Source organism: Manis pentadactyla, chromosome 18, assembly GCF_030020395.1.
Source record: "Manis pentadactyla isolate mManPen7 chromosome 18, mManPen7.hap1, whole genome shotgun sequence".
In the NCBI taxonomy this organism is placed as follows: Eukaryota; Metazoa; Chordata; class Mammalia; order Pholidota; family Manidae; genus Manis; species Manis pentadactyla.
The window spans coordinates 16623992-16638516 of record NC_080036.1 but is presented as its reverse complement, the minus strand read 5'-3'; the positions used below and the strand labels follow the sequence as shown (position 1 = coordinate 16638516).

Below are 14525 nucleotides of genomic sequence, written 5' to 3'. Positions count from 1 at the left end.
GAACCCTCCTACACTGCTGGTGGGAATGCAAATTAGTTCAACCATTGTGGAAAGCAGTATGGAGGTTCCTCAAAATGCTCAAAATAGAAATACCATTTGACCCAGGAATTCCACTTCTAGGAATTTACCCTAAGAATGCAGCACTCCAGTTTGAAAAAGACAGATGCACCCCTATGTTTATCGCTGCACTATTTACAATAGCCAAGATATGGAAGCAACCTAAATGTCCATCAGTAGATGAATGGATAAAGAAGATGTGGTACATATACACAATGGAATATTACTCAGCCATAAGAAAAAAACAAATCCTACCATCCGCAACAACATGGATGGAGCTGGAGGGTATTATGCTCAGTGAAATAAGCCAGGCAGAGAAAGACAAGTACCAAATGATTTCACTCATATGTGGAGCATAAGAACAAAAGAAAACTGAAGGAACAAAACAGCAGCAAAAGCACAGAACCCAAGAATGGACTGATAGTTACCAAAGGGAAAGGGACTGGGGAGGATGGGTGGGAAGGGAGGGATAAGGGTGGGAAGAAAAGAGGGGGGGCATTATGATTAGCATGTATAGTGTTGGGGGGTGGCACGGGGAGGGCTGTGCAGCACAGAGAAGACAAGTGGTGATTTTACAGCATCTTACTATGTTGAAGGACAGTGACTGTGAACTTGGTGACAAGTAGTGATTTTACAGCATCTTACTATGTTGATGGACAGTGACTGTGAATGGGGATGTGGGGAGGACTTGGTGAAGGGGGGAGCCTAGTGAACATAATGTCCTTCATGTAATTGTAGATTAATGATACCAAAAAAAAATAATAATCAAAACCACCATGAAATACCACCTCACACCCATTAGGATGGCTATCAAAAACAACAGAAGATAACAAGTGTTGGTGAGGATATGGAAAATCACAACCCTTATACATTGCTGGTGGGAATTTAAAAAAGCATCTAAAATGTTGCAGTCTTTGCAGAAAAATGTGATATTTCCTCAAAATGTTGAATATTGAATTACCATATGGCTCAGCATATAGAATAGAGGATATGGAGTTGGGGAGTTGTGGCTTCATGGGTATAGAGTTTCTGTGAAATAGGTTGCTAAAAAAATGTTTGGGGAACAGACAGTGGTGATGCTTGTGCAACACTGTGAAGGTACTTAATGTTACTGAATTATACACTTAAAAATGGCTGAAATGGTAAATTTTATGTTACATATATCTTACCACAATAAGAAACTCAATAGTAAGAAAACACACAACCAAATTAAAGAACTGAGCAAAATATTTTTATAGACAAAATACTACAGATAATATACAGATGGAAAATAAGATTTAAAAGATGTTCAGTATCATCAGTCTTTAAAGAAATGCAAATTAAAAACCACAATGACATACTGCCATGTACCTATTAGAATGGCTCTTGTTTTGATTCGGAGGAACTGGAGTGTTCGTACACTGCTAGTGAGAATATAAAATGGTACAACCACTTTGGAAAATATTTTGGCAATTCCTTTAAAAGTTAAGCATTCACCTACCTACCCAGTCATTCCGCTCTAAAGTATGAAAGTGTATCACCATACAAAATCTTGTAAATGAATGATGATGACAGTTTTATTTGTCATAGCCAAAAAGTAGGAACAGCTCAAATGTCCATCAATAGGTGAGTGGATAAACAAATTGTAGAATACACAACATACAATGAAATACTGCCTGGCAATAAATAAGAATCACTATTGATACATGAATGTATCTCGAAACAATTGTTGAGTAGAGAAAACCAGACACACAAAAAGAGTACATAGTGTAGAAGCCATGATCCCTTTATATAAAATTCTAGAAAATGCAAACTTATCTGTGGTGACAGATCAGTTGCTGCCTGGGGAAGGGATAGGTGCAGCGAGCTACAAGGGTAAGGAATTACAAAGCGTTAGGAGGAAACTTTAAGGGGTAACAAATATGTTCCCTATATTAATTGTGAGGTGATGCATTCATAGGTGTATACATATGTCAAAACGTATCAAATGTTATCCTTTACATACGTGCTTTTTGCTGTATTTCAACTATATCTCAGTAAAGTTTCGAAAGCAATGCTGAATTTAAAATCCAAATAATGGAGTTAAACGTTGGACAAACTTTTATGTAATTAAAGCTCAAAACAACACTGTATTGAAGAAAGAAAGAGGACTAGAAAGATGTACATTATATATGTAGATTGGGTTTCTCTCGGGAAGTGGAAGACGAGAGATTAAGAGAAAATAATTAAAAAGACATAAAAATGGCTTTGGGTGGCCACTGTATGATCATTGAATGTCCCAGGAGGATCCCGGGAGAGGGAAGGTAAAGATGGAGGGAGAAAGAATTGAAGGGAGGAAGAAAAGTAAAGGAGAATAAAAGGGCGGGAGGGACAGACACCCACACACACCACGCCGAGGCAGAAATGGATTTTGCAGAAATGACACTGCTCAGTTGGGCTTCGCAAACACGCCCTTGGCCGCGGGCCAGGCAGCGCCCGGACTATCAAAGGGTGAAGTTACACCATTATCGAATTTCCCCTCCCTGGAGCCTCTGGAAGTCGTTGCCAGGAACGTCAGGGGGAAATCCATCCCTTTGTCTCTCCTTTTCCCCGGTGGACGTGATTTCGTGTCTCCTCCGCGGGGCCCCTCCGGCAGGATGCGGAGGGGTGAGGCGCGGGAGGCGGGCAAGCCGCGGGGCGAGGAGAGGCGCTGTGTGCTGGGGGGTCGCCAGGCCGCAAGTGAGCCCTGAACGCAGGGGCCGGGGAGGTGGGGAGGGGAGCCCCAAGCCTGAGCTCAAGGCCACCTCCTCCGAGGCCCGGGCCAGGTGCGCGGGGGCCGACAGGCTCGTGGGTGGGCGCCGGCAGGGGGCTCCCCGCGGGCCCGCCCCCCACGATCCCCGGCGTCACGGCGCCTCTGCCCCCCCCCCGAGCTCGCCCGCGCCGGGCCTCCCGAGAACAGGCTCGGGCTCCGGAGAGCAGGCAGTCCCACCTCGGGCCGCCAGGCCGCGCGCGCGGGCAGCTTCCAAGCTGCTGGCCAAGCTGCTGCCGCTCGGGACGAGGCCTGGGCGGCCCCCGCCCTCTCCGGTCTGGAAATAACGTTACTACAGAGGTAAGTAAGGCCACGGCCGGCGGCTCCCCGGGGCCCTCCGACGAGCGGATCACCTGCGCGGGGAACGGGGCTCAGGTGACGCCGCGGAGGAGCGGGGGCCGCCGAGGGAGGCGGGGGAGGAGGGCACCCAGTGGGGAGAGCGCGCGCTCCGGGAGGCCGGGTGGCGGGGCGGCGGCGAGGGTGCGTTAGGGGGAGCCCCGAGGGGGAAAGGGAAGGAGGCCCATCTGCCCACTGCACCCCGAGAACTCCTGCCTCTCGGGGGCCCTCCCCTTCTGCGTGCCCCTTCTTCCCACCTACCCCCTTCCCGCCCTTCACCGCTTTCCTCTCCTTGCCCCTCCCCCTTCCCCCCTTCCCCTCCCTCTCACTCACTCCTTCGGGGGTGCACTGCTATCCTGTCTCCGTCTAGGCCGCCTGTGATGCTTGCACTCCCTCGCTGTCACGCACTCCGGCTCCCAGGCCTGGGCTGTGTGAGCCGCACGTGTGCGGTGCCAGTCACGGGTGCCTGGGGAGGCTGAGCTGGCCCTGCAGGAGACCACAGACTCTTTCCCTCCTGGACCCAAAACTTATAATTTGATTTGGTTTATTAAATTGCTCCAGATATTCTTTCCTCTTACAGATAGGTATAATGAGATCATTGTTCATGGCCCCTTTAATAGAACCAGGGAATAAAAAAATACCCATCATTCATCCTTCTATGAATTCTGTCACCCCAGACTGAGTTCCATTGCTGGAAGGGGAAGGAGCCAACCTTCCCTGGCATTGTTTACCTTGCCAAAGTCCCAACCTCTGTTTAGATTTGACATCTATGGTGCATTTACAATCATTCCCAATGTATAGCAAAAATATTGAGTGCCCAGGGATTGAGAGGAACTCACCAAGGCCCAAGATAGTGGGGAGCATAGTGTCTTACCAATGGATTTCAGCCCCAGGCAAGCTCACTATGGATTCAGTGAGACCAAGGAATGACAATGGAACATCCTGGGTGAAAGGGTTTATTACCCGGCTTGTTTTCCTGGCCATAGGTGGAGCACTAGAATTACGTCTGCATCCCACAGTCTGCAGGTCTGCAATCCTCCTTCCTCTCTGCCTCCACCCAGACCACTAGGCAGAGCTCTTTATGTAGTGACTCAGTCAGTAATAGTTTATCCCTAGGGTGTGGGAGCAGTAGCCTAGCAGCAGGCAAGTTACATCATCAACTAATTCAGGTTCAGGTGAGGATCCTGGCCATAGGAACCTTCAGTTTATCCACACTCCACCCCTCCAGGATCACCTCACAATCTACACGCTCTCAATCTTCCTTAGTGCTCCCTGGGACAGAAAGCTGGAGCATTGTAACCAGATTCCACAACAGCAACAGATAACAACATAGAGATAATAACAAAAATTAAGATACAACAGGAGTTTGATACAGGTAACAAAAATTATAATAATCCTCAGACCTGAAGAGGTTATTTCAGCTATATTCAAAACCTCTTCTACTCAGATGAATTCATGACTCACACTCAGTACTGGTACAGATAGGGAGCTCCGGGCACCCCAGTGAGTAGCAGGTTTTTGCTAGGGTGTGTGCCCAATCCACAAAGACCTTAGAGGCGATAAGATATATGTTTTAATGAAACCAACATAGGCAAATCTTGGCCATCAGGTAGGATGCATGCAAGAGAGTGCTCTGTGATAGGACTTTACCCGTCTCCCCATGGGGGTTACTGAGGGGTCTATGTATAGTGCTACTGGATGTGTATGCACTGGCCATCATGATAAAACACACACAAAACTCCCTGGTAAGATGCTCCCACCTTCTGGTTGTTCAGGATATACTACTGTGATCATTGGGGGCCACTCTGCTGTTATTCCAGGAATACACAGGAGGCCAACTCCAGGCCTTGTCCCCAAGGTGCCAGGAGGGTCAGCAATCGTTGGTCCATGTGTTGAAATGTCCAAGGCCACATCCACTCAATGGAGACTCCAGGGTTTAGTGCAGTTGGTGCTGGCAGCAAGATATTATTCAACAACTCTTCCTTGGTTTGTACTTGCAGTTATATGGGGGAGGCAGCAATATGCTTTAGCTTGTCTGTGGGGCTCAGGGCTCTCTTTTGGGGTTTCTTGTTCAAATGCCATAGTACTGTCCATAAGTGGACTGACCATCCCCACAGACTATTGGTGTCTGACTTTAGTCCAGGTTTTAACAAACCATTGTACCTATCTATCATGCCTGCTATGGTAGGACTATATGGCACATTAAACTTCTATTTGATTCCCAACTGTTACACCCATTCTTGTACTGCATGTCAAGTAAAGTGGATGCCTTGATCACTCTCATTTACCTGTGGTCAGTCATAGGCTGCAAAGAGATGCTCCAGCCCTCTTTTGATCATCTATTGGTCTGCACAATGTATAAGAAAAGCAACCAGAAGTCCAGTAGCTGTATCTACACAAGTCATGGCATATTGGTACCATTCTGAGACAGGCAGAGGCCCACCTGACGAGGGGTTTTGGCCCCTTAGCTATTGTCCCATGTTTCTGTAGAACTCAGTGTAAGTCCCTTTTAGAGCATATGATGCACTCCTGCCAGGTTCTGCTGATTTCTTCAAAGGTCAATGGGCTACAGACCACACTGTCTTTTGCCCAGTGTGCTCGAAATGCTGATGTAACCATTGGGGTACATCAGAGGCAGGCTTTCCTTCCAGCCAACGTACCTGGGCCAATTCATCTGTTGCATCATTTCCTGGGGATGCCATTGGCAAATGACCTGTCACATGATATACTGTAACTGTTTAATCTGACCACAGGCCCATAAGTCTTGCCACAATTCTTGCTCCCAAAAGTGTTGGTGACCCATCAACCAGTTGGCATGGTACTGTGTCAGTAGCCACAGGGTCAAGCCACCATAGACGGCCCTGCAAAAGCCACAAGAAGAAACACTGCAAGAACATGAGCTGCGAGGTCCGGTGAAGGAGGTAAAAGATTCCTTACAGAATGAGACAGTAGTGCTGCCAGGTGCTCTGAAGGAGGCAAAGGCCATGGAGGAGAAGGACGTACTCTTGAGGGAAGTACAGGAAGGGTCAGCCCGAGAACACCAGCTGCGAGGCACTCAGGTGAAGGTAAGAGAGCTGCTGAAGTCTGAGCTAGCGTTGCTGCGAGGCACTGTAGGAAAGGAAAAGGATGTAGCAGGGGAGGCACTCGGGAGTGGAGAGAAAGGTGCCATCAGCCCCGGAAATGGAGGAGCTGGGGAAGGATGAAGGGGTGATGCCAGAGGCACTGACCCCTCCTCTATTGAAAGCACACTCAGTGGCTGTAAAGAAAATAAAAACACAGCAACTGAGGGTTCCTTCAGGAGAGGCGCAGCCCCCTCCCCAGTCTCTCAGACTGAGACAGACTACTTGTGAAGGCAGCTCTGGGGGACATACTAAGCACCTGTCCATAGCTTTGCCTGTGCCTTGGTGGGTGACTAGTACCAAACAATACAAATTGCCTGGAGGGCATAAAGTAATTGGAGAAACCCTCCTTCACTGGACTTCACAGCTCACGTTCTCCCACTGCCTCTTCTTGTGGTGTTTGCAGGGGTCCGTCATTTTCCTTCATGGCCATTACCTCTTCCACAGTACCTCGTAGTGATGCCATTTCAGTCACCAACACACTTTTTACCGGCATTCTTGGGCTGCCTCCTCTCATCAATTCCACGGCTGCTGGAAGACAATTCTCACGGGCCCTTTGCATTTCTGCAAGTCTTGTCGAACCAGCCTTTCTTCTCTTGCTTTTCAACACTTAGAGTGGTTGGTCAAGATATGATCACTTTTGTCCCACACTATCTTTTCAAAGATACTTGTATAGGAAACAACATTGAGCAATGGAGATAGTGTCTATCAAACATATTTGTTTACTGTCCTGGATAATAAAGATAATGTCCCCCTCTGGGGCAAAGGATATATATATATATATGTATATGAAAACAAGACCTAATCAAGATAATGAATACACCCATATTCCACAGAAGTTTCCTCAGGCCCCACTGTAATCTCATTCTCCCACCTGTCCCCACCCTACCGCCAGCCCCAGGCAACCACTGATCTGCTTTCTGTCAGCATGGGTTAGTTGGCATCTTCTAGAGTTTTAAATAAATGGAATAACATGCAGCATGTATTCCTCCTTGTCTGGATCTTTTCACTCAGCATTCATTCTTCCCCGTCATTGCGTGTGTATCCATAGTTTAACCCACGTTCTCTCTGAGCAGTGTTTCGCTGTGCACGGCTCATCCAAGCTTATTTATCTGCTCACCTGCTGGATAACGTTTGGGCTCTTTCCAGTTTTACCCTTTCAAATAAAGCCTCTATGAACATTCCTGTAAAAATCTTTATATGAACATATGCTTTTATTTCTCTTGGGTAGGTACCAAGAGTGGAATGACTAGGTCATATGGTAGATGAGTATTTAACTTTATAAGAAATGCCAAATTATTTTCAAAAATGTCTGTGCCATTTTACCATCCTGTCAGCAGTGTATGAGATTTCCACTGGATTTATCTCCTTGTCAACACTTATAATCTTTTTAATTGGAGACATTCTGATATATGTGTGTGTGGTTTCAGTTTGCATTTCCTTAATGACTGATGCTCATGAGTGTCTTTTTATGGTTATTTGCTATTCATCTATTTTATTTGGTTAAGGATCTGCTCAAGTCTTTTTCCCATCTCAAAATTTTCTTACTTAGTCTTGAGTGTTCTTTCTGTATTCTGCATACAAGTCCTTTATTAGAAACAAAAATATTTGAAAAAATTTTTCTCCCATTTTGTAGTTTGTCTTTTCATTTTTTTTAACAATGTCTCTTCAAGAGTAAACCTTAATTGTGATGAAATCCAGTTTATCATTTTTCTCCTTTATGGATCCTTCTTTTGGTGTCAGACCTACATATGTATGACTTTTACCTAATCCAAGGTCACAAAGATTTTTCTCCTATGTTTTCTTTTAGAAATGCTCTAGTTTTAGATTTTATATTTAGATTTATGATCCATTTGGAGTTAATCTTTGTATTTGGTATGAGGTATGGAACCAAGTTATTTTTATTGTTTTTTTGCATGTGGATGTCTAATTATTCTATCACCATTTGTTGAACCTTATTTTTTTTTTTTGTAAGTTAAACCAGCCTTGCTTTTCTTGAATAAACTAAGCTTGGTATGATAAATTTTTAAATACATTTTTGGATTCTGTTTGCTCATAATTTGTTTAGGATTTTGGTATCCATGTTCATGAGTGAGATTGGCTCATAATTTTCCTTTCTCATGATGTTTCCTGAGATAATCAAGGTTGTTATGGCCTCAAAGTAAATTGGAAAGTGATTCCTCTTTTTCTAGTCTCTGTAAGAATATTGACTGGCATCATTTATTTCCTAAATATTTGGTAGAACTTACCAATGAAACCATTTGCTCTGCAGTGCTCTTTGCAGCATGGTTTAATTTCATATTTAAGTAGTTATAGGATTATTTCATACTGAGCCCAATCTTGTCCCTGTCAAAGAGCATGATCTCTGGCCAAAGTGCAATTTAGCTAGAAATTGACAACAAAAATATTACTAGAAAATGTACGTATGTTTAGAAATTAAGAAATACACTTTTGAATACAGGTTCTGAAAACCTATGGGTCAAAAAGAAGTTATAATGGAAATTTTTTAATATTTTAAATTAAATGACAATGGAAGTACTAAGTATTAAAATTTCTCTAATTTAACTAAAGCCATGATTAAAGGGAGAATTTATAGCCTTTATAATATAACAGAAGGGCTGAAGAATCTACAAATACCCATATCAAAAAACTAGAAAAAGAGTAAAAGATTAGAACCCAAACAACTACAATAAGAAATTATAAAAATAATAGCAGAAATTAGTGAAATACAAACAAGCCGATAATATATATGATCAGCAAAAGCCAAAGTACATTATTTGAAAAGACTAGCAACATTGATAAACCCTCGGAAGACTGATCAAGAAAAGAAACGAATAACTAATACAAAGCATAAAGAAGAAATTACTGCCATCCTACAGATTTAAAAAGAATCCTAAGAAGATACTATGAACTTTTACATGAATTTTATATGAAATGGACAAATTACTAATAAAACACAACAGTGACACATAATTACATAAAAATTTGGGGGTGTTTTATAATTACTAAAGAAATTGAATCCACTATTTAAAACTTTCCTAAAAGAGTAAGTCAAACCGAGATGGCTTTACCAAAGAATTCCAACAAACATCTAGGAAAGGTCCAATGCCAATCTTCCACATATTCTTCCAAGAATAGAGGAAGGGTAAATGTCCCAGTTTGTTAGGGAATTATGAATTATAAATAATGCTCCCATGATCAGACGCTGTAATGAGGGTTGTAGCACTGTGCTCATTCCTTGCTCTTTGTGTGTGTGTTTATACTTCTTTTTATCTCTTCTTTTCCAGTTGCATCTTATTGGGCAGAAGAATTATATTGTTATTGTTATATGGAATTTTAAATGCTGCGTTGGCAAAGGGGTAGACTGCTAATTATTTACTTACTATCTCCCAGCCCCAAATGCCCTTCCAAACGCTGTCCCATGGTCCTGGAGCTGGTTCTCTACAAACCATAGGTTCCAGACCCCCTTGGCAGTTGGCTTCATGTTAGGTTTGCCAATAGGGACAGTTAGTAAGGCCCTGGAATGCAGAAGGAAGTAAGAGGAGAATTCCTTCCTATTTCCCAGCCTCTAGTGGCAGCAGCTGACAGCCATGGCCATAGCTCTTGTCACCAGCTTCACCAGAGCCCCTCAGAGGTGCCAGCAACAGCCAGGTGGTGCTCCCTTTGAGAAATGGAGACCAGCCCTCCATCTTATCACATGCCAGCCTAGGGCTCCTCTACAGAGGTTCCAGATCCACTTCTCTGAGGTCCAAGCACCAGCCACAGGGCCCCCTCTCCTCAGTGGTACATGCAGCACCTGCCAGGCCCTGTCACCTGCACAGTTTGGGGGCCAGATGTGCAGAGCCAACCCCCCAGGGATCCTTGAATTAGTCCCATGGGGTCTCTCCTCCAAGAACCTATGTTCTGGAAAACCCGTCACCTCTGCCTCCTACAGTTATTTTCTCGGGGTCGCCCAATGCTCCCTAGTGGTTTTTCTCAGTCCTTCAACACCTTTACAGCCAATTCGTGCATTAACTCCCTTCTGTCGGAAATAGCTCCTGGGATGTCTGTTTTCCTGAGTTCTGATATGCCTGTTTCCTGTGTGCCTTGGCTACTAGATCCAGCAGGACCAGGGACTGACACACAGTGGGCCTTAAGAAATATGTGCTAATCACGCTGATGTGAAGAGCATGGTTCTTGAGAGTCAGCCAAATATGCAGATTTAAATCTAAGCTCTGCCACTCCCCATTTGGGTGACTGCAGCCCGTACGTTGGAAAGGGAGCAAGGATTTGCTGAGAACTGTTTTTGTGTCAGGTGCTTCAAATAGATCTCATTTAATCCTTATAACATACCTCAGAAGAAGACATTCATCTTACAAATAAGGAAACAGAGGGTCAGAGAAATGAGGCAGCTTCCCCAGACTGCATGTGTCATAAGGGGTGTGCTGTGACTCCAACATGTGGCAGCCTGGCTCCAGGGACCAGCTGTGTGCATGTCCCTTAGCTCCTCACTAGCCCCAGCTTCCTTTTCTGCAGACTGATGAAATGGAATTCATCATTTGGATGAAATTATATGGAATGTCAATAAATGCAATTATATAAATACTTTTGAATCCACTCTTTTGTTTTCCCTTTTTTAAAATAAATTATGTGCAGCTTTAGTACTTTAACTGTAGTAACAAATTCCAAGCAACACTCCTACTTTTCAGCCTTGCTTTCCCATGCCTTTCCTTTTTGACCTCCTGTTCAGTCTCAGTTGTGCTGGCTGACTTGCCTCCTAGCTTGTCGCCCTCAGATCCCCAAGCTGCCTGCAGCATGGTTGCCTTTGGATGCTCAGGACACAGACTGTTCTGCCTCTGCAAAGGGCAACTGGGCTGGGTCCAGGCTACAGGCTCCTGCTCATGAGTGTGTTGGATGCAGTGTCTGGACCCACAACCATCCAGCAGGCACTAGCAACCTGTCAGTTATCTGGAATGGTGAGGCAGACATGTTAGCAGTGGGTTCCAGGGTACCTTTCCACCACTCCAGCCAGGAAGAACAGCTGGCCAAGCGTCTCAACTCTTTTATCCCAAGTCCCAGTAGCTGGGCACTGATGGCAGTGGCCCAGGGACAGGCATCTTCTCAGAGCAGCCCTGGCTTTGTCATTTATCTCTTTGTTGTCTACACAATCAATCTCTTAAAAAACTACAGATTATACAAAGCTACAGTAATCAAGACAGTTTGGTAATGGCACAAGAACAGACTCATAGACCAATGGAACAGACTAGAGAGCCCAGATATAAACCCAAGCATATCTGGTCAATTAATAGAAGCCATGGATATACAATGGGGAAATGACAGCCTCTTCAACAACTGGTGTTGGCAAAATTGGACAGCTACATGCAAGAGAATGAAACTGGACTGTTGTCTAACTCCATACACAAAAGTAAACTCAAAATGGATCATAGACCTGAATATAAGTCATGAAACCATAAAACTCTTAGAAGAGAACATAGGCAAAAATCTCCTGAATATAAACATGAGCAACTTTTTCCTGAACCCATTTCCTTGGGCAAGGGAAACAAAAGCAAAAATGAACAAAACAAATGGGGCTACATCATGCTAAAAACCTTCGGTACAGCAAAGGACAGCATCAGCAGAACAAAAAGGCATCCTACAGTATGGGAGAATATATTTGTAAATGATACACCTGACAAGGGGTTAACATCGAAAATATAAAAAGAACTCACACACCTCATACCCAAAAAGCAAATAACCTGATTAAAAAACGGGCAGAGGATATGAACAGACACTTCTCCAAAGAAGAAATTCAGATGGCCAACAGACACATGAAAAGATGCTCCACATTGTTAATTATCAGGGAAATGCAAATTAAAACCACAATGAGATATCACCTCATACCAGTTAGGATGGCCAACATAGAAAAGACTAGGAACAACAAATGCTGGCAAGGATGTGGAGAAAGGGGAACCCTCCTACACTGCTGGTGGGGATGTAAACTAGTTCAACCACTGTGGAAAGCAATCTGAAGGTTCCTCAAAAAACTCAAAATAGAAATACCATTTGACCCAGGAACTCCACTCCTAGGAATTTATCCAAAGAAAATAACTTCTCAGATTCAAAAAGACATATGCACCCCTGTTTATCACAGCACTATTTACAATAGCCAAGGTATGGATGTAACATATGTGTCCATCAGTAGATGAATGGATAAAGAAGAGGTGGTACATATACACAATGGAATATTATTCAGCCATAAGAAAGAAACATGCTACCTTTTGCAACAACATGGATGGAGCTAGAGGGTATTATGCTCAGTGAAATAAGCCAGGCAGAGGAAGACAAGTACCAGATGATTTCCCTCATTTGTAGAGTGTAACAATGAAGCAAAACTGAAGGAACAAGATAGCAGCAGATTCAGACTCCCAAGAAGGGACTAGTAGTTGCTAAAGGGGAGGGGTGTGAGAGGGTGGGTGGGGAGGGAGGGAGAAGGGGATTGTGGGGTATCATGATTGGTGCACATGGTGTGTATGGGGTCACGGGGAAGACAGTGTAGCTCAGAGAAGACAAATAGGGACTCTGTGACATCTTACTACACTGATGGACAGTGACTGCAATGGGGTGGGGGGGGGCTCGATAATAAGGGTGAATGTAGTAACCACATTGTTTTTCTTGTGAAACCTTCATAAGAGTGTTTATCAATGATACCTTAATACAAAAAATGAGAGAGAGAAAAAAAACTATGATTAATATATTGTTTTTCCCCCCTCTTCTCATTAACAGGAACTTGAGGGCCGCCTAGTGGAAGGCTTTATTCACAAGGACAAAAGAGAGTTTGGCAGGTTGGCAAAGGGCCTCTTGAAGCCATCAGCTGTGGGTGGGGTATAGCCGCTGAGACACGCCCAGGAGAGAGGCGGGTCTCTGCTTCACTGGACCCAGGACAGTTTGCTGACCAATCGCATAACATTCTCTGGACCAGAAGCTTTTGCTGCATCAAGTACTGGCTCACAGGTTCTGGGGCTGAGTGGTGGCTGTTTTCAGGGGCCCAGGGATGCCAGGAGGTGCGGCTCTACGGCTGTCACTGGGTAGAGTCAAGAGAACTGCCAAAGTAAGCAGCCTGCTTGCAGTGGGAAGACTCAGAGCCAAGCCTCTAGGGGAAGTTGTGGGGCTTCCCACTCAAATTTCAAGTGGGAAAACTTCAGCCACCTTGTATAGATTCCTTCAATCCTGTGTTCTAGCCAGGCCCTGCTGCTCTAGCAAAGGGGCTGAGCCCTTTACCTTTTGGTGCCCACATGGGACCAAGTGTGACCAGGTAGTCCTGGGCGAGTCCCTTCTAGCTGGGCTTAGGTTTTCTCATTTAAAAACTGACCTCTCCAGAGCTTCCCAGTGAGGGCCTGTTGTTTTCCTAACAGCAGGTATACAAAGTCAAGATCACCAAATTGCCTATTGGTGGGGAGAGTGGAAGATGGAAACATGAAGCATTGCCTTCCCCACATCAGCAGGCAGGGCGTTGAACCCACTCCTATAGAGTTGTGGGAATCCCCAGGCTTCCCTCAGCGTTTTGATTCCCCCTCTCCACAATTTCAGAACAAATGGGTTTTCCAATAGTAAAACCAAACCTAGATGCAAAAAAATTATTTGTAAGTGGTGTGGATTGAGTAATATATAGGAAAAATGCCCAATTTATACTATTTTTTTTTAAGTACATTAGTTGTGGATAAAATGAGAGTTCCTGTGGCCAGGATTCTCACGTGGCCATGATTGACTAGCTCACTGCACACCTGTGGGCAATACATGGCTGTTGACTCTATATAAAGAGCTCTGCCCAGTGCTCTGGGCACAACACGGTGGCAGGGCTGCAAGGCTGCAGGAGAGCAGAGCAGAGGCTGGAGTGGTGGCAGCACTGAGTACAGAGGCCCAGAGGACGGCTGTGCGGGACAACTGTGCAGAGAAGCCCAGAGGACGGCTGTGCAGACAGAGAGGCCCAGAGGCAGAGACCGGCTTGCTACATACAGACTCGCTCTGAGTGAATGGGATTCTAGTGACTGACCTGCCACCTGGAAATAAAGTTGGGTATAATCCTTTCACTCCAAAGAACGTTTTGCTGTCAATTTCTTTGGTCACACTGAATCCACAGCGAACTTGTCTGTGGCTGAAACCCATTGGCAAGACATTAGTTAACCCCAATTATCCCTTCTTTTTCCAAAGGGGCACCTTCCCAATTAGGTAGATACCAATGGCTCCATATAAGAAACTTGAAGCAGATT

At 44.7% G+C, this 14525-nt stretch overlaps 1 long non-coding RNA gene across 1 annotated transcript; it reads left to right on the top strand.

Annotated features, from left to right (window-relative positions):
* Positions 1-2229: 2229 nt before the first annotated feature.
* Positions 2230-14355, top strand: LOC130681474 (uncharacterized). The gene is made up of 2 exons (XR_008994653.1): positions 2230-3124; positions 13042-14355. It is a non-coding gene; the product is annotated as an uncharacterized LOC130681474 (long non-coding RNA).
* Positions 14356-14525: the final 170 nt, after the last annotated feature.